Source organism: Elgaria multicarinata, chromosome 2 (genome assembly GCF_023053635.1).
Source record: "Elgaria multicarinata webbii isolate HBS135686 ecotype San Diego chromosome 2, rElgMul1.1.pri, whole genome shotgun sequence".
Taxonomy (NCBI): domain Eukaryota; kingdom Metazoa; phylum Chordata; class Lepidosauria; order Squamata; family Anguidae; genus Elgaria; species Elgaria multicarinata.
In genome coordinates, this window is record NC_086172.1 from 68015510 (window position 1) to 68041723 (window position 26214).

The following is a 26214-nucleotide window of genomic DNA, read 5'->3' on the forward strand; positions in this document are numbered from 1 at the left end:
CACTTGTTTCCTTGGAAACCAGTGCAATTGCATACGTTATGCTAGCCTAAAATGACCTCAGCTGCCCTTTTGCCAGGTAAACAGTGAATAGCTCCCAGCTTCGAGATAAATGGCAAAAATAAAAAACAGGTCACTTGCCCCTCAGCATCTTGGGTAAAGACTTTGAATTTGTTTGTCTCGTAACAAAATTAGATGGTTCTCACTTTCAAGCACCAGTTACAATTAAGCATTATTGCTGTTATGGTTGTCTAAAAACAATTCTATAGCATGTGACTGGTTGTTTTATAGAATAGTGTCTCTAAGGCTCACATTTTTTAACTATACTGACAGCATTTCAATTTCAAGATCCAAGCCCAATAAAGACCAATAAGGTGATACCCATCCAGTATGAAATCCAGATAGGAACATATGAAATAGAATTAGTGGTCCATCTGATAACTCTGGTATATGCCCTGTATGTATTCAGAACAAACAACATATAACACAGTGCCCAGAGCTGTTTTTTTCATTGTCTGCAATCCTGCCTATTTGTGGCATTATTAGGGCGGATCATGGCTTTGGACATCGGTATCTAGATATTGGGAAATATCATCCAAAGTCTCCAAGGTCAATTTCTGGAACTGGGAAACTTAGTCTGATGTGTTGCAACCAAAAAGCACTGCTTCATTGTCTGGGAAAGGGCAGAAAGCTGGATCTGGACAATCCAAAGGCTTCATACCACCTGCCTAATTGCATGAATTGATGTTGCATTCTCTTATTCATTTTGGTGCCTGGAAAAAGCCCTAAGGTCTGCCTACACACAGTCTCAGGTAGCTCATGGGTCAGTGAGTGCACTTTACAGTGATTCATAAGTTCTCCACACAAAGGGCTAAAGTGGGGACAGAATGGGTGTGCCATTGCACCTCTCCAACATAGAAGGATGTGGTAAAATAGCCAGAAAGATTTAAGTGTGGACATCATGCTACACAGATCTGCTTCTGACTATAGGGCTATACAGGCATTCGCCTGGGTACCTCAGAGAGATGTGCCACTCTGTAGAAGAGGCTGTAAGCATTTTGGGCTGAACAGACTTAAACAGCTCCCACGATTGGGAACTCTGATAAGGCAGGATTCATGATCGCAGAAACCATGTGTGTTTAGCTGAACATGCTTACAACCCCCTAGGCAGACCTTTGTGCTCAATATGTAAGAAGGGCCTCTGAGGTAGCCCAGGGCATAGGGATGCTTGGGGGCAGGTCATGCATGCTCATGCACTTCCTGACTGTAACCATGGTGCAGGTGAAGACCTACATAGCCCTATAGTCAGAAGCAGATCTGTGTAGCTTGATGTCCAAACTTAATTCAGTGGAGGCTGGTGGCTTTGATGTCAGTTGGGCTGTGAATCTGCTCTAGATTTCAGTCAGAGCTCTAAAGGAGTTATCCAAGGTGCTGAACCCACCCCCGAAACGGGTTCAGCACCTTGGATAGTTTCTTTAGAGTTCTGACTGGTTCTGACTGAAATCCATAAGGGCAAAAAGTCAGTTTTGAAGCATAGCTAAGCTCCCCCTTGTCCAATCTGCCCCAAATTTTGCACGTAGGTAGCTATGGTAATTTGCCAGCAAATTAACTAGCTTTGGTGCATAACAAAGCTTATTGTGGGATGTTATAGGGGAAAGGATGACCCCGCCCCCACATGTAGGGCCTAATAGACAGAAGTTAGTATTGCCCTTTGAGATATAGGTCCGTGGAGAGTTCTAGTGCATAGGTTACGGTAGAATTTCTTTTGGAATTTTTGGGGAAAAGAGTGAAAAGGCGTGACCAACTGACTGTCGCACAAAATATGGATGGAAAGCTGCCAGATTTGTCAGGCTGGGAGAGAATGGGCCAATTAGTAGCAAGGTCAAAAACCAGCAAGATCAGTCAAGGGTTGGGGGGGAAATTAGCTGCCCACCCCGCCCCACTTGTTTGTACTGAGGGAAGTCACTGGAGGCTTTGGAATGTTTGCACTGATCTGAGGTATGTGACCAGAGGGGGAGGATTTCAAGGGCCCCATGGAGCCCCATGGCAGAGCAGCTTGGTCCAGGTCAACCAATCAAAGTTTAAGGCAAGGAAGGGAATGAAAGGGGTTTTGCCCCACCCCCGCAGAAGAGTGGTTGATTTGCTTTTTTTGTTTACCAAAGTCAATATGTTTTTTTAAAAGGCTGTAGAATGCACATGAGGCCCTGAAGTCAGCGGTTCCTGCTGGGGGCAGTTGTGTGTGGGATGGGATGGGAGGGAGGGATCCAGGCTGGGATGGGGGTACAGGGGGTTCATGCCTGGGTCTGTAGGGTGGAGTCTCAGGAGGTGAGGCCTGTGGAGGGGGCTCAGGGGTGGAGGGGTCTTAAAGTGGGTGGAGACTTGAGTGTGATGGTGGGGGTTGTATCATGTGTGGATGTCTGCAAGTCAGTGTCTGGGGTGGGGGATTGGAGGTGGAAGCTTATGGTGGGTTGAGCATCTACGGATGGGGGCTGAGATGTTGGTTCAGAGAGCAGTTGGAGGAACTTCTGCCTGGGCCTGCATGGTGAGCGCTCAGAGGGATGATGCCTGGTGGTTGGGCCAGTGAGTCAGAAGCCAGGCATGCCCTCCCCCCTACAAAACCCCATAAACTGTCACCCCTAAACTGAAGCACCTGCCCCATGCCCTTGAGCACCTACACATATATTATCACACGTGATGTCACAAGTGTGGCATCAAGTATTAGACACAGGCAGGTATTCTTGTTTTATTAAGTTTCATGGTAGAAAATCTCCCTTCCAGAACTGTGACATCTATTGGAACAATATTTCCAAACGAGAACACTACTGCTGGAGAGATGGGTGGCTTGGTTAAAACATGGCTCTGATTGTCAGTCCCTGTGGATTTGCCAGTGTCTAAATTTAGAGGCGCCCATTAAGGAACAATGCTCTCCTTTCCTCATCATTCATCAAACCTGTGTGTAGTGCTACAGTTAGTTACAGCAGAAAACTGTTCTCTTTTCATCACTGCATAGATTCAATGCTATGAAATGACACGAACATTTATGGCTCCTGGGTGGTGAATTATAGATTCAGCGGGGAGGTGGGGAAAGATTGTGTTTGGCAACTACAGGTGATCTGCTGTTTCTCATGAGCCTGGGTGATTTCAATTAATCCAGTGCAATATTTTGCTTCCCTTCTTCTAGTCCTTGCCTGAAGGTAGGGTGACCTGTCCTGTATTTTTAATAGCTATGTAGATGTGGAAATTTTGGAATATGAAGCTTCTCATAGAAGACAAAAATGCTGCACCTCCTGAAATTCTTTCCTTTACAACCCTAGTTACGAGTACAGGAGCCTTGAATTGGTTTGCCCCATGCTACCCAGAGATCCAGTGGAGGCTGGTGGCTTCGATGTTAGTGGGGCAGTGAATCTACTACGGGTTTCAGTCAGAACTCTAAAGGAGTTATTTTGTAGTGTCTTAACACCTTTGATATTAGGGTTTCCTGTGATAACTTATTCCTTTGCTCATTAATACTAATTTATCCTGTGTTGGACCATGTATAGGTGGAATTTAGATAACAGGCATTTGGCATGAATATAAAGCAAGGGTGTTGAACCTTTTTCAGATAAAGGGCTAAATTCCATTTTGTAAAAGCTCTTGGGGGCCACATTCCAGTCATGGGCGGGCCCAAAATACCAGCATCCTTCAGTTTAAAAATCTTACTGCCAGTGACTAAGCCTTAGGAGAGACATTTCAACCTTTTAGAATGAGAAAAGAAAAAGGAAACCGCACAAAAGCTGAGAAATTACCAAATGATGCATGAACATCTGGGCTAGCCTGAAGGGCTGGATTTGGACCCAGGTATGGGGTGACCATCTGTAAAGGAGGACAGGGCTCCTGTGTCTTTAACATCCACTGAGTTAAATGGGACTTCCTTCCTTCCTAGTAAGTCTGATTGGCACAGTTATCTTAAAACCCCATATAAAGGTGCCACACTTAACACTACCTAGAAGTACTATCTTGAAAAGGGAGCTACAATGCCATAAGTGGGCTTTCCTCCTATTCTGATTCTTTTATTTCTCCATGAGCAAGAAAAGTCATTCTTCTCCAACACTTGTCATGTAGATTAGCAGGAATCAATACAATCTCATGGAGGTTCAGCACAACAAAGCCCCAACAAACACCCATGTAGAGTTACCAAATTTTCCTTGATCATTTGTGGACAACAGCTTTAAAATCCCATCTCTAGCCTCTGCCTGATGCTCCAATATTCCAAGTCCTGCAATGAAGCCACTGTTTCGAGACTCAGAAGCCATCTCACAATTCATTCTATCTCCTAGTTTCACTGGTGGTGCTTGCCCAGCTGTCAGAGTTCTCTATTCTTGTATATCGGCATGAAATTTGCACAACTTAGAGATATATCCCTCTTTGCCTGCAATTCGGGGCAATGTCAACTTTTGATTAGGGCTAAAGTTTGGATTCCAAGCAATAACCAGTTCATATCTGTGGCTATTTAACTTACATTATCAATATTCATGGCAGATAATATGCTGAAGTCTGTGGATCCAAACATCTGAGCTGAAAACGCTAGGCCTTAAATAATGTATGGGAACCCCAAATTCACATGTTCAATTTTTAACTGGGAAATTAAACATTTAAACTCGTTTGTGTATGAAATCTTGAAAACAGTATCTTCTAAGAAAATCCACTCTCCCTAGTATTAGGTTTTTTATTTTGGAATCCTGGGCTGCAGATTTTCCTGAGGATTACAGGTGAGGAATCAGTCACAACTTTATGACAATATGTTGTTCTATTGCTTGTAGTTCAGCCTGTTCTGCAGAATACAAGCACAGCATGCAAGTAAAGCTTTCAAATATATCATATTTATATGTCCATTACATATGGTATTCAATAGGCCCACTGTGCTTCTGTTACAGTATAAAAGGTAGACCAGTAACATCCTTATCATTGCTGTCTTGTTTTCTTATGCTGGAAGGCAGCATGAGGACACATCAACTCCACCTAGTGGTTTAAAAAGCAAACCTAACATTTATTTCTTTTTTGCATAAATGGTGCAAGCATTTTGGCTGTAGCAAATGAATAGATTTGCAATGTATTGTGTTACTTGTCTGAGCTGCTGGAACATGGATACAGCAAAGTCATACAATGCATTTAAGAAATTTCAGAATATATAATGAGGAAACCATGAAGAAAAGAAGAAGAAAGAGTTAAGAAATTAACAAAAGAGGAATTGAATGGTTGGTGGTAGTCAAACTCCCATCCGGCTCAGCCAGCATGAACATTGACAACGCTGTCTGGGAATGATGGGAGTTGTAGGCCAGCGCATCTGGTGTGCACCAAATTAGGGAAGACCGTTTAGAACAACTCACCAAATGAATTGAGGCCATCCCATTGCAGCTTTCCTCACCTAAAATCCAATTCAATGATATTCACTGGTGAGGCATGTGATAATTCACAATGTGAAATTACATGCAATGAGGTGTTAAATGAAATACCTGGGGAATGACAAACTTACATGGATGTAACATTGACGTTAAGTGATGATGATGATTACAATTGTTATAGGAAAGTAATATAATACAGTGTGGTGTTAACAAATGTCCTGTCTGAACTCACAAGTAAGGTACACATGGACAGAAATAAATGCATCTAAGGGATCTTTGATGTTAGTTGTACTACATCTATGCAAATTTGTCCCATGGTGCGCACGCGCGCACGCACACACACACACACACACACAGATTTATTCCAAACAGCAAAGTTTCATTGAACGGGAATCAAACTGTACATGTGGTCAATCATGGGGAACTAGATTTTTGTAGTAATTATAGTAAGGCAGTTCTACAAATTTTAGTAGAGATTCAATTAGTTCATATAGGACAGGAGTTCTTTGAGCCTGAAGGCCAAATTTCATTTAGAAAAAGCTCTTGGGGACAACATTCCAGGGGTGGGCATTTGGAGGAAGTAGTAAGAGTTAAGGCTAGGCATATTGGGGCATATTGGGGCTCAGCATATTGAGATGAAAAGAAGAAAGTACGTCTGAGAAGGAGACACTACAAGATCAGAGAGGGGAAAACGTTCATGGGTGTTTGTCTCTGATTGCGAGCAGCATGCTAAGGCTAATCCTTGTGCATCATCACCATGGTTAGAGAGGAGGGCAAGATGGATTGGGTATCTACAATAAAAACACTTATACCAATTTCCTTGTTCACCACCTGCTTTCACCAGCTTCCAAGTATTTGTTGCACAGCAGGAGCCACCGGAAGAATTGGCTGAACATGATGGGCATAAAGAGGAAGTGCAGATAAATGGAGAAAAGGAGCCTAGCCTCGAAACATGTCGCTGGGTGACCAGGGCAAGGCTGCACAAAAGTGGCTGGGCTTCTAATCAAAAACTGGTTTAAAAGACAAACTGAATTTTTATACCCTCTCATACAAGCAGACAATAGAAAAGTGGATACAGGGATGAAGGTTATGATTTGTAGGAAGATGATCTCCCCAAAACACTGCAGTGCACGCAGATAGGATTCTTCCTGAAGATGGCACTCGGGTGCGGGGAAACTCCAGAGACTGCAGCAAAAGAAAAAAAGCCTAGGGCAAGACTTTAGGCAGGTCATCATGTCAGCTTGGGCAGGGATCTAGTTGGCCTGAAACAGGCAGTCTTGGACAATGGGTAGTGAGGCTATGTGGAAGAACCCCAGTGTTCCACGGCTCAAAGTGATTTCAGCAAAGTAGCCAAACCCAAGAGATGCAGCCTGGTCAAAAAGCTTGTCATGCAGCCACAGAGTGGTGTGTGTGTGTGTGTATCAGATCGTTGGGAGGCCATGGAACGAAAGAGCTTGCCATGCACTAGGAACCAAATGAGAGATTTAAGCAAAGCAGGAACAGTGGGGAAACTGCAACCAAGTGGTGAGACTGGTATGGGTAACAGAATACTGAAGGCTCAGAGCCCAGTTTTTTTTTATTGTTTTAAATAGGATCAAAGGAAACATTTCTGGGTCCAACTGAGACACAACAAATGAAATAAGGGGAAATGGGTTAAGCATTGTTAGACAGTGGATTCAGCAGTGTGGATATCAGATGGACCCAGATCCAATCACCCAGTACTTCTTGGTGATTTCAGGTGCTCCAAGATGTGAACCTTCTGCTTGGTCGCAATACTTAACAACACCTTGGAGGAATGCAAACACTCTGTGTTTGGGTGTGCTTAGATTTTATTTCCTGAATACTATGCCTTATTGTGAGGCATGTAATTTGGTGCTTATTTGATGAATTCAGTTTTTTTAATCTCTTCCTGACCAGAGACACAGGATCCCATGACAAGACTGCTTGCCAAGTAAATACACTCCATTCAGCTCAAAATACAAGCCTCATTGGTTCATGGTGACATCAAGTGCCCAGTTGAACTTCTTAAAGTGACAGTGTCACATCATGGCAAATAAATGAGGTGAATGGTGTCTCTGCTCTGTGCCAGAAGTTGACAGTGCTCAGAATTTAATCAAAAGCCATGCTATTTTAAGGCATTTGCCTACAATGGTGAAATAAACTCTAATTTTAATGGCTTCGAGAACAGCCTTGCCAAATATAAGTGAACTTCGTGCCCCAAAGTAGCCAGGAAGCCAATATATAAGAATCCTGAACTCATATTAGTGGCCTTTAAATGGCAAAGCTTGTGGAGACTGTTAAAAATAATACATAGGAAATTGATTATACAGCATAATAGACTCATTTTGTTTTATTATTTGTACTTGTAATCCAGGTCGTAATGGGGGCGGGGGGAGGTTGGCTGCAGAAAGCAGCATTAGGAAGCTACAGATAACAGCTTATGAAGACAACAAAATGTAATTCGTTAATGTATTCAACAGTTGTTTTATTGTGCAGAATTAACTGGGGAGAAACGATCAATAAAAAAAAGATGTTGAGGGGAAATCCCTAATTCAGCAGTTAAAAAATTATTTATGACAACTAAATCTCTACCTATAAAATGAAAAGTATGTGTGTGCAATGTATGTCCGGAATTGTTTACCCCACTTCCAGATGAGTTAGAAACTTGAAATCTGGCGTGCTGATAGGTCTGGCTGTACAATGTACTAGAAAAATCTAAAAACACAGAATTTTGGATTTAAAGTATTTACTAAAAACCAAGGCTTACACCTACAACTCCCAGCATGCCTTGGACGGGAGGCCAGACTTACTGGTCTTTGGTGGCCATTGTGAGTGTATGGACGGGTTGCAGCTGTGTGTCTTTCATGACCCTGACTCCTAAGGTCGGTCTCGAGCAGTCAACCCAATTCCACACAAAAGGAAACAATCCACATAAATGGGCTGTGTCCATTTGCAGTGCCTCCTCCCACCCTCTGTGTGGTTTTAAAATCATAACTAGATACAACAGCGTGACTTTGAGGGGCTGAACATGCTCAAAAGCACTTCATCCTGATATTGCTGTTTTCTCAGAATCTGGGGAAAGTAAGCACAGAGCCTTAGCCCTTAAGAGGAAGGGGAGGCACTCTGCGCATGCCCAGAAACAGACCCGACAAAGGGGGGGGGAAGTGCCCAGTCCAGCCCTGGTCCTTCAATAAGGCTCCTGATGGAGCACTTGGTGGGTGAGAAGCGCAGGCCAAGGCCACTGACAGCCACTTACCTCTTCTCCTTGGTGATGCTACTCCTCGATGCTCTATCGAGGAGCAGCATCGTAAACAAAAGGATGTCTCAGAGGATTTGGGCACCTGTAGGCTGCCAAAGGCATGCTGGGAGGTGTATTACTGGCATGTAGAGTAGGGCTGTGCACCCCCTACCCTAACTGCTTTGGATCTCGTAGCAGGCAGTGGAGGTAGGTAAGTGGGTAAGGGGTGACAAAATGGGGGCTGAATAAGCCCCCCTCCCCTGGCTCCGCCACCGGCCGCAGTATGGACTGCGGCGGCAGCGGAGCCAGGTAAGCCCCCCTCCCCCCGCACCCACTTACCTGGCTTCGTCGCCGCTGCAGTCCGGGTGGTGGCTTCAACTGCAGCCGAGGACTAAGGTCGGAAACAGGCCTGTTTCCGGCCTTAGTCATGGGCTGCAGTTGAAGCCGCCTCCTGGACTGCAGTGGACCCAGGTAAGCCCCCTCCCCTGCCGCAAGGACTGCTGCGGCGGCGGACCCAGGTAAGGCCCCCCCCCACTTACCTGGCTCTGCTGCTGTTGCCGCACGGACCGCGGCAGACTGGGGAGCCAGGTAAGCTCCCCTCACCACTCACCTGGCTCCAAAACTTCAGAATGGTCCGAAGCACTTCAAGCCGATCTGGACCTCCCCGATCCACTCCGGAACCGGGCTTCAGAGCTCCGGATCGGCCCGCTATGTTTCGGATCTGGGGATCCGTAACGGAGCACACCCCTTATGTAGAGTGGCTGATTTAAAAAAAAGTATGGGTTAGCAAACCAGGTCACTATTTCTCAATCCTAACTCAGCTCCCACTTTCTTGACCTCTGACTAACTGTCTTTGTAATCCTTCTACCTGCCTTTCTCCAACTGCCACTAACCCCGCCCACCATTGCATTCTAGCCTCAGTTATCAATCATTCCTCCATTCACTCTTCTATTTCAATGATATAGTCTGGATTTTACAGCATATTCATAAACTTTATTTAGTAATTCCTGCATCTGTCTTGGAATGTTGTGGTTAGTTATAACGGGGGGGGGGGGGGAACGCAGCATAAAAAAATCTCATCAAATTAAAGGGCCTTGGAAAATAAAAAATATTAATAAAAAATTCACTTGGCACTGGAAAGCCATTAAGCCTGCCTGGGGAAAAGAAATCCATAAGCAGGGTGCCACAACTAAGAAGGCCCGCTCTCCAGTTGTCTCCCACCATATGTCAGATGATGTTTAAAGATTAATACATTATTCAGGGACCTAGGCTTACAGCTAGAACTCCCAGCATGCCTTGGGCAAGAGGGAAGACTTAGCAGGCTTTGGTGGCCATCATCTGGAAGTTGCTCGCTGTCCTGGGCCTGAAGGGAGAGTACCTAGAGTTGACTGCCTCGGTCGCTAAGCTCCATTGGGAGTGGGAGGGAAGGACGCTGCGGCTCTGGGCCCATCTCCAATGGCAACGACCGAGCTAACTATCAATCAGTTGGCTGGCTCCCTCACAGGCTCCCTACAAGCCTTGGCAGCAGGACTCCCATTGGGCAAGTTGGGCACCAAGGTGAAAGGCATGCCAAGAGTTGTAGTTTTTATTTTTTGTGAGGACAAGGAAAATCATGGCAGCAGCTTCTTCCTCAGGCCTGAGTAGGCCCGACGAAGGGAGCAAGTGCTCATGCTGGCCCTGGTGCTTCAGTATAATCTCCTACTGGAGCACTAGGTGGGCGAGAAGCACAGGCCGAGGTAGGCACAGACCTTTGACCCAGCTATAGCGGTGCACCATGGCAGGGGCTGTGCCTAAGGGTACCACCAGGCACGGCTTCACTTAGATAGAATTGGCACAATGTGTCCAACTCTGACAGTGGAGTAAGTTTGCTTGAAGGCTTCGCTGTTTTGAACTAAAGGCTATTCCAACCTGTGTGAAGCTGGATCCATGCTAGTATGTTAATAAAATAAACCCATAGGATTACTCCCTTCCTGCTGCTATAGGGCAGCCTCAGCCCTTCAGGGGAATGGAGTGGACAGACCCCTCCCTCAGAGGGCTATAGGGAGGGAACATGAAAAAATGTAGTAGTAACCAGTTCTTATGTAGGTCTTCTAAATTGCAATTCTATGAATGCTTATTTTAAAGTAAGTTCAGTTGTAAGTGTGTTTACGATTGTAGTTGAATTGGTTTAAACATGTATTACTCTCTGCTCCCTTGGGACAAGGGCCCATACATAACCCCCAAAGAACCATACAAAGAGGGCCATCAATATTATTATTCCAATCTTACAGAGAATCTGAGCCAGACAGCAGTTATAAAAGTCATCCAGCATGTAACTGGATAAGAAATGAATCAACTGTTTTATTTGGGATAAAATAAATAGTAGTGGCATTTTGCTTTCATGTCCTCAGCCTACGGTCAATTTTTATATTGGGCTATTGTAACTTGAATAGATAATTGTTCTACATTGGAGATTTATAATAATCAAAGAAACATTACCAATAAAATCAATAGTACTGGTATGTGTCATGCACAACAAAATATATTCTATGGCGTTTATTTTCAAAAACTAGCTGTAGGCGGGAGGACAGCTTTGCTTCCCAAGGCTCCTTCAGAAATGTGTCATATTCCACAGAGTGTCCATTTGAAAGCATTGCATGCTTATGTATGAGGGGCTGTGAGAAGACTTACAAGTAAAAGTATATGGGGTGTACAGGATGACAGCCCTTAAGGGCGCCATCCTATGCATGTCTAGACAGTGCTGGCTGGGGAATGCTGGGAACTGAAGGGCTTTTTTCTGTTTAAACATGCATACGATTGTGCCTTAAAACATCCTGAACCTGAGTTGGATCTGGCCCTTGGGCAGGGGTGGAATTCAGGGTGAGTCTGATCTACCTGTTTATTCTAAAGGTGAAGCTCAGTCTACCTTATTATTATTGTTCTTTTATAACTGATATGTAACCATTTACTTGTGTTAGAAATAGAAATATTTAGAAAATTAAATATTAAAATTAAAAGATGATGTGTAGTTGTGGATTATATTGCATGCTTGAGTTATTGCCTCTGTACATATTTCTAATTGTTTATGCTTGTGACACATTGCACTAGTTGGGTTTTTGGTATATTGATGGACATGACCTGGTATCATCTGTGGGGAAGGGGCATCTATTCTTGAGGTAGAATTCTTCTACCACTGTCTTTGAGGATGCAATTCCATTAGTGCAGCCCAATACATGCCTACTCAGAAGTAAGCACCGCTGAGTTCAATGGGCTTACTCCCAAGTAAGCAGGAGGTGCTGCAGCTCAATCATAGAGCACATGCCTGGCATGCAAAAAGTCCCAGGTTCAAACCCCGGCATCTTCAGGTAGGGCTGGGGGGAAATGCCTGCTTTGAAACCTCCGAGAGCCGCTGCCAGTCAGTATTGACAATGCTGGACTACTTGGACCAATGGACTGGCTCAGTATAAGGCAGCTTCCTAAGTGTGTATAGGATTGCAGCCACAATACACTTATAAAATTGGAAGGAAGTCCCACTGAAACCAGCAACTTTTACTTCTAACAGAACGGTTTTACACTACTTACCTGAGAGTAAGCCCCATTAAACTCAATGGGATTTACTTCCGAGTAGGATAGCGCTGTTTGGATCTGTTTGCAAGTGTGCATATACCCACAAGGGGTAGAGCATTCTCTTCGGCGCTTACCAGGCGCCCCCTAGCACGACGCCAAGAGCATTGCCAACCGCAAGCCACAATCTTTAAATCGGGTTTCTCTCTCTACTGCAAATCTTTATCAGTGACAAACACTGAGCGCTTTCGTTTTACTTCGTAATGCTTTTGTTGGTTGTTTTCCTTCTTCCTCGGAATGTCCTCTTAGGTTTTCGACACAGGGGTTGATCCTTCCCATTGTATAGCATCTTCAACCCTGACCCGAGAGAAGGCGTCTCTTTAATTAGTCCCTTACTGCCCTCTACGGTTCAGGTTTCTCTAGCAGTCTGAAGCCTTCGCCTTTCGGGATTGCAACACTGGCCACCTGCGCATGCACCGAAGGGAAAGGGAGCGTGGATAGCTTGGGGCAGCGGTTGTTGCTTCTCTGAAGGCGATCAGAGGGAAGATTTTTTGTTTTTGTTTCTTGCGAGACTCAAGTTTCCACTCGCTGCAACTTCCCCGCGGTTCTTGCTGCGCCTCAAGCCGCCTCTCCAAACACCCCTTTTCCCGTCGCCTGTTCAGTACGGCTCCAGTAAGCAGCACTCTGCGCGACCAGTTCTGGTTTGGAATACTGCTGCACGCGTGAAGACTTTAATGAAGTGCACATGGCCCTAGGCGGTTTCTTCTTTTTGCAGTTCTTCTATCCTGGATCGTTCGCCCCTCGCTAAATCACCCAGCGCACCGATCAACCTTGCATGCGTGCGTGCAGGCAAAGGTAACTCGCGCGGCCGTGCGGGGACAAGAGAGATGAGCAGCCCACGCGGCTGGTAAAATCGATCCCCTATAAGCGATCGTTCTAGGAATGTAAGTATTGGGGTGGGGTGAATATGAAGGAAAGCAAGTGATGCAAAACCAGACGAATCTTTGCGCTAACAAAGGGGAAAATGCAAAGTTTAAAGATTCCCCGAGCGCTATTTTCCGAAGCAGGAGGTGGCTGGGTTTCCTCAGGAGCCTTTAGCAAAGCGTGGAAGCGTCAACTTGTACCTCAATTCCCAGGTTCTGGTTTGTTGGTGGGGAGCTGCGTGTAAATTAGGGCCCCGTTAACTCTGCATAGGTTGGTTGACATCAGAGCTGAGTGGGGCTCCCAGCCCCTTAGCGCGCGCTCTCGCGCTCTCCCTCCTTCTCCCGTCTCCTCCCCTCCTGATGGAAAAAGGGTTGAAGCGTTTCTGATAGGAGACTGGACTGCTCCTGGCTGGAAAGGAGGGAGGGAGGGAGAGAGAGAGAGAGAGAAGGGAAACAAGGAGAAGGAGGGCTCCAGCCGAAACTCTGAGGCGACTGCAGTTTGCAGGGGATCCTGCTTGCTTGAGGGGGCTTCTAAGTCCGGAAGACCGCATCGGATTGAGGGCTGCGCTTTCTCCGGGACCTTCTCCTCCCTTTTCTTTGCTTCTCCTCGGCTCCCGCCGAATTCGCCTTCCGCGCAACGATGTGCGTGTGAACGCTTGCAAACACCGGCGTCCAGGAGCCATCACAAAGGGGGTAAGTCGAGCCGCGTCCATTATTACTGGCGGCATGCATGCCTGCAAGAGGGCCGGGCGGGGGGGGGGAACACCTCTATCCACTCTCTCCCCCCACCCCCAACCTACAGTGTGGAGGAGGAAGTTGCAAAGTTTAGGAACTTGAGTTTGGGGGTGGCGGTGGAGGAGGAGTCGCGAGGGAGGTGTAGTTGCCTGGGCAAGGAGGATGGAGACGCGAAGGATTTTTCTTTCAAGAGGGAGTTTGAAAGCGAAGGTCGCCTTTTCTCTTCCTTCTCCCTGGCTATTTCATGGCCTCGTCTTGTTAATCGCCGGCAGCAGAAGCACCAGGGAAAGGAGCGGGGTGCTGATGGCGGGTGTTGTTGTTCATGGTTTCTGGGATGCAATGTAGGCTCGGGTTCGCTTTACATACTACCCCCTCCCGAGGCTTAGAAAAGGTTCTGGAAACCAAGGGTGCCCCCACAGCAGCTGAGCCTCCGAAGAGAAAATTAACCAAGAACTTGGCTTAGTGCAGCCTCATTCCATTTAAATCTCTCATCTGTTCTCCCCCCCTCCCGCCACCCCCCTGATTCTATTCATGGGGGTTGTGAGCATTAAATTAGCTTGGGGGTACAGAGCAGGGTGGGATGCCTTGGGGGGAAGTGTCTGTGGAGAAGCAAAAGATATTAATATTTCTTCTTCCTCTCTCTCTTTTTTTTTTGTTCAGATGATAATTTGCCTTTGTGGTAGGGGTGGCCCATTAACTTTCTGCTCACGTCCTGATGAAGATCAAAAGCGGAGGGGAGAGAGGGAAGCAGAGAAGCTTGCATGGCTCTCTGGTTTCATGCATTGTTGGAAATAAGAGGAAGGGGAATCAGGGAGGGGAGCAGGGAGGAAAATCCCAATTCCAAACCAATCTTAGTACATTCGAGGCATGCACCAAGCTTCTCTTCCCTGCCATACGTTACCAAAACAAAAAAGTTGCTGATTTCAATTTCTTAACTGTTCCACTTGCTGCATTGTTGTTGTGTTGCTTCATTTAGTATGTTGCTACTCCTAAAGGAGGGGTTGGGAAAAGAGGGGGGGATGGGCCGGGACACTATAATGGTGTGAGAGGGAATATTTAAGAGGCTGTCAGCTCTCCCGATCCTGCAAGACAATAATCTGTGTCTCCCCTTCCCACCCATCCGGCTTTCTTTCTTGAAGCTTGCTTGCTTGGGGTGGGGGAGGAACATGCTCAGGTTAATACACAATTCTGACTTTCAAAATGCACTTTAAAAACAACAACAACACTGCCCTTGGTCAGTGCACTCCCTTCAGTTTCAGAGCATGTGGAATTCCAGCAATTGATTTTTCTTTTCATGGTAAAATGAGCTCTGTATTCCGAACCACCAGGCTTCTTGTTGCTTAAAAATGTTCCCCCAAGTTCTAGTTCTGATAGGAAGGAAGGTAAAGTTACTCTTCCTGCCCCTCCACCCCCCAACCCACCATACGTGGCATAAAATTGATTGAACTGCAGAGAGAGAAGGCAGCATCCAGTTGAATGAGCCTGAACTTTGAATAAGGGCTACTCTGTGTCTTTCCCCTGACCTCCCCTGCCTCTTTCTAAACATTTGGTTATTGAATGGGGAGGGGTGGGAGTTTTAGGAAGAAAAGAACTCCAGATAGCTCTAGAGGTCTTGAGGCGGCAGTGCGGGAAGTGGTGGTGGCGGGCGGTCTGTACCATTGATGAAATTTGCCCATTGACACTATTTATAGAAAGTGAACTTGCTTTTTATGTCTGATCTATAAGGCAACCCCAAAAGAATATTCTTGTTGCAAATTGCAGAGAGAAAGTGAGGTGGGAGTGAATAGCTCTGCTGATATTTAAGCAAATTACTCAGGGTTTTAAAATAGCTCTTTTTTGCAACTCTACTTGAATCATGTGTTTCTTTCCTTCTGACTTCTCTGACTAAAACTTTTCCCTCCTCTTTCAGATTGGATTGCATGATTAATGGACTTTGCAGAGTAAAATAGATCACTGGAGGGTACATGTGTAGCCTTGAAGCATGTTAGAGCAGAGAACTGTAAGCACAGTTCTCTCTGTACTTGGCATTCCAGATACATTTGCTGTTTATTGTCCTGACATCCCTCATTGGGTTGGGATACTTGGCAACATCTCCAGGCGTTGTTCTGTAACAAGGCTTGAAATAAGAGTTAGGAAGACAGTGGAACTGGTGGGAAAATGTCTTTGTCTGTAAACATTTGTGCTAAGAGTTGCCAAACCTTTCATGATTTAAAGAATGCTCTTCCTTCTAGAACCTGAAGGTTGATCTAGAACATAAGGTATGTCCCTCATTATGGAGATACCCTGTTCTTTGACACTCAAAAAGAATGGACACTGCCATGTCAGAGGGTCCCATATCTTTGAATTTTTGCTACCAGACATCTGACTTATACACACATGGAGGTTGATGAATGTAAGACGAATGCCTTTTGTTGACCATAACATTTCCTTAGGGCGCAATCCTATGCATGTTTAGATAGAAAAAAGGCTTGCAACTCCCAGCAATCCCCAACCAGCATGCTTAGCTGGGGAATACTGGAAATTGTAGGACTTTTTTCTGTCTGAACATGCATAGGATTGCACCCTTATTTATAAACAAATTACTAAACTGCCTTATATCAGTTGCCTTAGCACTGCAGGATACATTTGCGGCTGTACTTTCTTGTATGTACCTGTATTTCATTGATCTTGCATTTGATTGTTTGGGGAGGAGGGGAAGTTTTGCATTTGGAATGGGGTGTAGTTAGTTTCTGATTCTGGGGAAACCTTTTTGAATGTGTGCTCATAATGGGTTACTTTGGGCTACTCTTGCTTATTTATTAAAACATTTGTATCCTGCCCTATTATCACTGGAATCTCAGGGCGGTGTACAGATAAAATCAGGACAATACAAACATAAATAATTTACATAACTAAAATGTATTAAATCATTAACAAATTTTATTTTATTTTATTTATTTATTTAAGGATTTTTATGCCGCCATTCAGCCAAAAAAGGCTCTCATGGCGGCTTACAAAGGTATTTCTTGACAGTCCCTGCCCACAGGCTTACAATCTAAAAGACATGACACAAAAGGAAAGGGGATTGGGAGGGAGGAGGAGGAGGGGGAAAATGAAAGCAAATTCAGGCACTACAATCTTAGTTGTAAAGTTCAGCAGTTACAGTTGACAGCAGGAGGGAGGGGGCTCTCAGCTGGAGCTGGACCCAGGCACGGTGGAGAGGTACCTGGCTGCTGCTTCCTCCCTCACTGGTGGCCTCTGCAGAGACAGTTGGTAGCAGGAGGGAGGGGCTCTCAGCTGGAGCTGGACCCAGGCACGGTGGAGAGGTGCCTGGCTGCTGCTTCCTCCCTCACTGGTGGCCTCTGCAGAGACAGTTGGTAGCAGGAGGGAGGGGGCTCTCAGCTGGAGCTGGACCCAGGCACGGTGGAGAGGTGCCTGGCTGCTGCTTCCTCCCTCACTGGTGGCCTCTGCAGAGACAGTTGGTAGCAGGAGGGAGGGGGCTCTCAGCTGGAGCTGGACCCAGGCACGGTGGAGAGGTGCCTGGCTGCTGCTTCCTCCCTCACTGGTGGCCTCTGCAGTCAATTGAAACCTGTAGAAAAATTTAAAAGCAATAAAACAATTGAAATCAATTAAAACTATGTGTAACCATGGGGAATTTAGCCCTTGATGGCTTTGATAAAAAGCCATATTTTAACTTGGTGCCGAAATGAAGCCAATGTCGGTGCCAGTCAGGCCTCCAAGGGGAGGGTATTCCACAAGTGGGATGCCACAACAGAGAAAGCCCTCTCCAGTCTCCAACATCCCACCATAGCGTATGTCTCGTGTTGGTGGGATGTGGAGAAGGGCTTCTCCAACAGATCTCAAATCTTGGGCAGGCATATATAGGGAGAGGCGCTCCCTCAAATACCAAGGTCCCAAGCCGTTTAGGGCTTTGGATGTCATTGCTAACACCTTGAAATCTGACAAGAAGTATGTAGGCAGCCAGTGCAATTCTTTTAAGACCGGTATTATATGGTCTTTATAAGATGTCCCGGTAAGCAGTCTAGCTGCTGCATTTTGCACCAGCTGCAACTTCCAAGTTGTCTTCACTCCCCATGTAGAGTGCATTGCAATAGTCTAATTGGGATAGACTACTGTGGTTAGGTTGTCCCTGTCCAGGAAAGGCCATAGCTGGTGAATCAGCTGAAGCTGACCCCAAGTACTCCGGGCCACGGAGTCTACCTGGGCCTCCAGTGACAAGGATGCATCCAGGAGCACTCCCACCTACTCCTTCAGAGGGAGTGCAACCCCATCCAGAACAAGTTGTTTACCCAATTTCCAGACTTGGGAACCGCCAATCCACAGAGCTTCCGTCTTATCAGGATTCAGCTTCAGTTTAATAGCCCTCATCTAGTCCATTACAGCCTCCAGGTACTGGTCCAGCGCCTTCACTGCCCCAGCCGACTCCGATGACAAGGAGAAATAGAGCTGAGTATCATCGGCATACTGATGGCACCCAACCCCCAAACCCCTAATGACCTCTCCCAGTGGCTTCATATAGATGTTGAACAGGATGGGGGATAGAATAGAGCCCTGTGGTACCCCACAGCTTAATAGCCATGGGGTGGAACAGGAATCCCCCCTCTAGAGAGGAATTCCCTCTCTAGAATTGGCCCTGCAAGTAGTGGAACCACTGCAACACAGTGCCTCCTACTCCCATCTCACAGAGCCAATCCAGTAAGATAGCATGATCAATGGTATCAAAAGCCGCCAAGAGATCCAGGAAGATCAACAAGGTAGCACTCCTCCTGTCTTTCACCCTCTGAGAGGGAGGAAAGGGCAGAGGTAGTTCACAGAATAGCTTTTTTCAGAGTATCTTAAATTGGGATGCTCAAACCCTTGGGGGCGCACAAACAGTGTGTGTGTGTGTATAGGGTTAGATGTATAGGTTTAAGGACAGAGTTGGGGCAATTTGGCAGAAGGTAGAGGATAGAGTTGGGGCAATTTGGCAGAAGTTGTCTTTTCACATGGCCATGAGCTACAAGTGATTGTCTCTTGGCACATATTATTTGTTTTGGTGTAAATAGCTGCATGAAGCTTGAGAGATGTGTTAATTTGGAGAACGAGAACATAGTGTATACTATGTATATACTAAACTTGAGCCTGTTCAAGGCATTGCTCTTAAAGAGGTCCAAGTTTCACAGGAAAATTTTATACATGTTTGTTTAGAATTAACTGCCAGTGTGTTCATTAGGGCTTAATTCCAGGCAATTACAGTTTTCATAAGACAGGAACTTCAGTATGGGCAATGAAGAAACTCGAAAGGTAGGCATCACTCTTTCAGTCTTTATGTATAGTTTGCTAAACTCTGTAGTGAAGTCCTCAGGGAATCTGTGAAGTGGTATCTGTGAGCAGTGTGCAAACGGAAGGGCTTTATCTTGTAGAATAACTGAAACACTTTCTGATTTGTTTTTAGAAAGGATAATGTTCTTCTTGTGATCACATTTAGCTGTGAGCCTAGATCTTCATAACTGTGGTTTATAATCTTTCCTTAGAGATATGTCGGGTTACATGATTTTGCATGGACACGTTTCACTGAAGAGATACACAGGCTGTGAAAAGTTTTAGTGGGAGTCTGGGCTGTTGACTCTGCTTGGCAAAAGGGGGCAGTATCAAACAGCGCCTTGACTGTCTTGCGTATCTTTATGTGTATTCTGTCTTAACTATTGAGTGGCATGTGCTGCTGTTGCCGTTAGCGAATGGTTTTGAGATGATCCAACTTGGATAATGCCTTTTTTAAAAGTAGTACTGTTCATTTGAGTAAATATGGTATGATGAAGACATCCGTTTGTTTTGAAAGAGAAACATCATGGCTTATTACAAACTAGTTTCCTTATGGTAAACTATTTCACAGCAAGTTTAGATTTGTCATGGATGCATTTTGAATTAAAATTAGGAAGATTTTTGAATTAAAATTAGGAAGATTCATAAATGAATTGTCTCTGAGCAGTAGATAACGACTACTGACTCCTAGGGAGAAACCACTACTGATACAGGGTGTAAACAAGGAGCAAAGCACACTTGGTGCTCTTTTGACTTTTTTTTTTAATGCGGTTGTCTGACAGAGCATTTGTGTAGTTGGAAAATCTGCTTTAAAAAACCTGGACAGCAGTCACAGTCCATTGGAAACTACTTGGGATTAACTGCTTTGAAAGTCAAAACATAGAAATTAAGAAAAATTAAATATATCTTCCTTGGTTCAATGTATTAAAGAACCAGCCTCTTCTTTTTACTTTAAATCTGGCTTCATAAATTCATTTATGAATCTTCCTCAGTTCAGTAACTGAGTTATCTATCAGTTCTCGATGCCTCAACAAACCTGTTCTGTCAAAATTGGTACTTTTCAAACTGGTTTTTTTTTTCTTTCTAGGTTCACAATAATTCTTATACTGTTGCTAGATGACCTACTTTAAAGAGGAGAGTCCTCTATTTGAAGGTGTCCTTTATTCGATGGCCTGTCTAGGCCAGGTCTGGTTTAAAGTAAACAACATAAGGGAGTAGCAGAGGGCTTGATGTTGCCCATCAACAATTGGCATCTGGACAACTGACTGTATTTCTATTTAAATTATAGTAATTATTTCAAAATGTGCATCTGTACATATAAATTATCACATGTAAATATGCAAATCTGTGTACTCTTTGCCCTTCTTTTTAATGATGCAAGTATTCTTTTTTGATTATGTGTAACTGGCCACCTTCTCCTTGAATGTTTTAAAGCTTCTTCAGGGTTTTTTGCGTGCTCAAGATGTTCTACCTTTCCATTCCAATGCCCTATCCCGATGCAATGGAAGCATACGGGCAATTCTAAAACCTTCAAGCTGAATGGTTGATTTGGTGTATATTAAATTCAGCTGAACTTTCTGCTCCCACCTTCTCTAGTTTTCACCAAGATTGCCTAAGCACAAGTCAGCTGGTGGCGTCAGGGCCGGTATCAAGGGTAGGCATAGTTGGGCACTTGCTAAGTATTCACACTTCAGCTGGGGCCCACTGAAAAGAACCCCCTCAGGTTGCTCCTCTTCGTCATTGCAATTTGACACTGGGCCAGACACCGGTTGTGAGAAGGAGGAGCGCTAGATGCCACTGCCTACTTGCTCACCGTCTCTCTGCCTCTCAAGCAAGCAAGTGGTAGCAATTATGAGAAAGTGAGCACAATAGCAGGTGGTAACAGTAGCAGTGAGAAAGTAGAATCACTGAGGGTGGGGGACCGTTGAGGGCGTCTTGCCCAAGGGCACTCAAAACCTGTAGCAAGCACTGGGTGGCGGTACTGGCTACTGTTAACTCACAGAGGAAACAGCATGACTCCTGACACACTATGGTATTCTTCTTTTAGTGTTTGTGGACTTGGGGCGAGAAGCGTACATACGGGTGAAAAACACAGGATAACCACTTTTCCTCTCTGTCCCTGTCTAAAAGCATTCCTGCATAGAGTCAGACACAGTAAAGGAAAATGTCATGGTAAGTCAGCGACTTTTTAAAAGCACAGTTTCAGCGGAAAAGCCCATGGTGACTGCAAGATGGCAGCTGCGTCGTATAAACAATGCAGTGCCACTGCGCAGCCACCACGGGGTATACAGGGCATATAGAGAAGCCCCAGATTAAAATGCTGGGATGAAAGTATGCAAAATCAAGCCTGTTTGGTCTGTACATAAATTTTTCTTCCATGTGATACTCATCGTTCCTTTTCACATTAGAAAGAGAAATGAACATTTTGTTCTTTTGTCCTTAGCTGCTTTTCAGAACTCATTTAATTTCAGCCTTGCAGGATGTTATTGATCAGGCACACCAATTCCCCCCACCCTATACCTCACTGCTATTTTAAAGTGTATTAAAATGTTTAACTCCCTCTTTACCGACAAAGTTGCAGTAATAAAAATAACAACCCACTATTCTTATACAAGCAGCATGTTTCTTAAATCTGTGCTATGCAAACAGCTTGAAAAATTGAAAATGTGAGAGTGTATTGACAGGGGGAAGCTCAGCATAAACCTGTCTTGTATTTTGGGTGTTGAACTTTGGCAAACTCCTGATGTTTCCCCACCCCTCAGACAAAGATTCGATAAATCCCATTGACTTGCGTAATCTTACAGGATTAGTTTTTAGATTTCATTTCCTAAAAGAGGGCCTTGTTGAAATGCTTTCATTATTGAGGCTTAAGCTGATAGTGTGCCATTAAGATTTCTCCAATATTTTTGGGGGGATGCTTTACACAAGCCTGATGCAAAGTGCATTGGAGTGGAAGAAAGTGTCCTTATTTATTCCTCCCACAACTTGATGATCAGACTTTAAGGTTAGAAAGATAATGCACTTCTCTGTTTCTTAAGCCTGTAATGGTGGGTTGAGTTTAAAAGGCCATTATTGTCCTTAGGATAAAGTTAACTATTTTAATTACTTGTAATTGTACTATAAAAGAAAAGAGTGACATAGCCCTGTTCTGGATTGTGTTAGTGTTGGGCATCCCCTGCTGGCTCTGAATTAGCTTTAGTTTGGATTTTCCATATTATTTTTCTAAGACAGTTTTCTTCAGATTTCTATTCCTTCTGGTAGGCCTTGGTACATGCTGATCATACCATTGGTTCAAAGATGCATTTAAAGGCTCACCGGGGCCCAGAGCTGCAATGGGCAGTATCCAGTGCAACACTACCACTAACGTAAATTACATTGTACTAGCGTAAACAGCCTCTGGTGCATCACCAATAGCACTTGGCGTGACCGGTTTTCCGGGAAAATCCATTGCACCAGTAAGTGCTATTGGTTTTGTGCTAGGGGTCATTCACACTAGTATGATGTAATTTATGTTAGTGGTAGTGTCACATTGGATACTGCTTGAAAATGGATCCGGACAGAATCCAATGAGCTCTCCTCTTCCACTTCTAAATCCTGTGGCTGATTCCACCTGGTGGAATCCCAGAATCTGCTGCGAGTAAGGCGGCAACCGTGGACAGTAATATTTAACATTGATGATAAGAACATAAGAAGAGCCATGCTGGATCAGACCAAGGGTCCATTTAGTCCAGCACTCTGTTCACACAGTGGCCAAGCAGCCGCGGACCAGGAACCCACAAGCAAGATATGAGTGCGACAGCACCCTCCTGTTCATGTTCTCCAGGTGTACATAGGCTTACTGCCTGTGCTACTGGAGGCAGCATGTAGGCATCTGTACTAGTAGCAATTTGATGCTAAGCCCTGTTAAAACGTTGTTAATCACTTGAAGAAGTAGATACTCCACTAAAACTTACAGTGCTTGTTTGCAGTATATAATTACTGTGGTATCTTAAAAATAATTCAAAAATGTTTGCTTGTGACCAGTGATAAGGAGACAGCCAGTACATATGCAACATTATGCTACCTTTGGTTAGGGATGGATGAATTTATCAATTTTGGTTTCTCTTGGTTTCTAATTTCTCCGATCTTGAGTTCCTCTCAAAATTTGAGAATTTCTTTTTTAAAAGTTTCCATAGAAATTCACAAGCATTTTTGTGCACATTTTCCCTAATACATGCATCCTTACTAAATGGATTTTGTATGCATTTTGATTGGAGAACTCCTATGCAAAATTCAGAAACATGCGAATTTCAAAGGGTAACTGAGTTTTGATTTGCATAGTAGTCTGACAGTTTGAAATTAGGTAATATGAACTGAAGGAATTTATCGCCCAAACTGTGATATTTAACTGAACTTCTGCTGAAATTTGTCGTTTCTGAATCTTTATGCTGAACTTCTAGAGCTTATATGTGGCAAATGGCATCCTGAAAAGTTTGCAGCTTTCCCAACTAATGTGATGTGTTTGTATGAAGAGCAAAGGTGACTTCAGACTTTCTCTTGCTGCAGAAAGGAATCAAAAGTGTAAGTTCCCCACCACATTGGAAATATCAGCTTGCGTTCCTGACTCCCGACACATACAGCTTGCAGATCTGCTGGGCAAGGCAGCTACAAAACCTGTATTTCCAACACGACCTTGTTAGGAACAGAAAAAGAACCCTGCTGGATCAGACCAAAGGCCTAATGAGTCTAGCATCCTGTTTCCCATGGTGACAAACCAGATGCCTATGGGAAGTCCAAAAGCAGGACATGAAGGCAATAGCCCTCTCCTGCAGAGGAACAGGGATGATGGAGAACTTGTACTTTCCGCCTCTGCACAGTGACAGAACATCTGAAGTTGCTCTGAGCTTGTATGTAATTATTTATTCATGAATTCATTTTTCACAGTTATGACCCCGTAGCACCCAAGGCGACATACAGGAAATAAAACAACAGTTCTCATGCTAATCTGTATTCTCAGGACTACTGGCAGCAGATTGCTTTCTCACCAAATCACATAGGTTACGTCACACTGGTATGCTCACAATGTGTTTCCATACAGTATTCTTGATTGTGTTCTTCTGATGCAGATGCAGCTTGTGCTTCTCCATGGAGATGTGTGAAATTCTCCCGTTTGCATGAAACCTGCAGTCATTTACACAACTAATTCACATCTTGTGGTGTGAAAAAGCAGTAACCTCTTACTTATCATTCATGATTTTAAAAGCACTTTTGCGGGGCAAAAGCAACTTCTAATCACTTTGCCTGAATCCTCCACACAATCAAAAGCAGGTAGCTTACAAATATTCTTGTTTTGCCTATTAAATAGGCAACTGAGGCTGAAAGGGAAGGAATTGCTGAAGGACATACAATGATTAAAATTGGGATTTGAATCCTGGCCTCCCCTATCCATCCTACACATCCGGTGGACTAGGCTACGCATTAATAGTCTTCCTGTCAAATAATGGTGGTAGAACAACTTATGACCTGACAATTTAAGTGTGCATTTTCACCAAATAACAGGTTTTACCCTGTTTTGGCTGGTGGGGTTAACAAAAGGATTTTAGCAGAATATAGGACCCTGACAGCCCTGTGTATGGGTCAGAAGCTGCAGCATTCTAATTTTCATTATCCTGATTTACTGCTTGAGTGCCTCTCAAAGGTATTGCAGTGTGGTACAGTTGCCCTCGCGGTTATCATTTCTCATGCCTACAAGGATTGCACTCTGGACCACAGCATCTAGCTGGAATTTCAAACACAGTACCTATTGTTCATTTGTTTCCAGTCTCTCTAAGCAAAAAGAAAAAAAGCAAAGGAAAAAAAAAGCCCACCACCCTCTGCAAAAAGCAAGCTCCTGATCCTGTACTGTTCAAGTCAGTGCAAGTTTTGCTACTGGAATGTGACAAGCATCAACATTACCTTCCCCTCCAAGGTAGACAGTAATATCCTGTAAATTTATTCTAGCTTGGTTCCCTGCCGCCTTTTTGTTTTCTGCAGTTGACTGTTGACTTATTGCATTGCCAAAGTAGCTGGAGTGAAAGTTTAATATTATTATGTTTTTCTAACTCAGGTGCACTCAATGCCTCACCTGGCTTTTAGGGAGCACTTTTAAGCTATTAGATGAACTGCAGAATTTTCCCATTGATATATTGTGCTTCTATATTGCTTAGAGAGCCTCTTGTCATCTTACTATACGTTTCTTGTTCTTATAGCTCATATATGGATCTTTCCTTCTCTACCTTTGCAGGTGTGTAGTGACGCCAACTTAAGCAGTCATCTGTCCACCAGCATCTAGTTTAGGTATTCATTTTCATGACTCGGTCACTCACCACTTGTTTACTTAACATTTCATATTTTTAGACAAGAGGTTTTAGATAAGAATCTCCATTGCCAAGTATTGTGTTTGATTTGATATTGGCATGAAGATTTTGTCTGTTTTTGATTTAACTTTGATGACTTGGTCACATGAGCAGGTCCTTACCTGTCCTTACCAGTCCTTACCTACTGTCCATGAGTGGTTACTCTGTTTTTTTAAGAAATAATTTTAACATTAAAAAAACCCAACACTCTTAATTTGCAGTTAACGCCAAACCATCCATGCATGGCTTTGTGTGGTAAACAAGCAGGAGTGAAGCAAATGGCATGGAGGAGGTTGGGAATGGAGCGTGCATGGTCCTTTTTAAAGTGCATGGTCCTTACCTGTGGGAATGGACAGGAATGGCTGGAAGATTAAACACTGAGGAACGTGTTGGAATGGATTGAGATCTATTTATGATTTAGAAAAAGTATTATAATATATACCAACCTACCAATATACTCAGATTGAACCTGAGGCTTTGCTTTGTGTCCTTTCACCAATGGAAGTGCAGCAGAAGGGCAGACAAGATAGGCCTTTTCAGCCAATGCACCATTGATTCTGGAATACCCTCCCAAGGAAGAGGCACCAGGCTCCAACAATGCTTGCCTTTCCATGGATGGTGGAAACCTGGTTCTTTCTGAAAACATTTGAGGACATTGTAGGCTCATTTGTTTTATTGTTGAATTTGTTGTTGTGTTCTGTTTGTGTTTAATTTATTTGTAG

At 44.3% G+C, this 26214-nt stretch overlaps 1 protein-coding gene across 1 annotated transcript in view; it reads left to right on the forward strand.

The window, feature by feature from the left end:
• Positions 1-13645: 13645 nt before the first annotated feature.
• SEMA5B (semaphorin 5B) overlaps positions 13646-26214 on the forward strand; it is a 402471-nt gene continuing 389902 nt past the window's right edge. The window contains exon 1 of the mRNA XM_063116674.1: positions 13646-13775. The gene's annotated coding sequence lies outside the window, so the exon portion shown is untranslated. The remainder of the gene's footprint in view (positions 13776-26214) is intronic.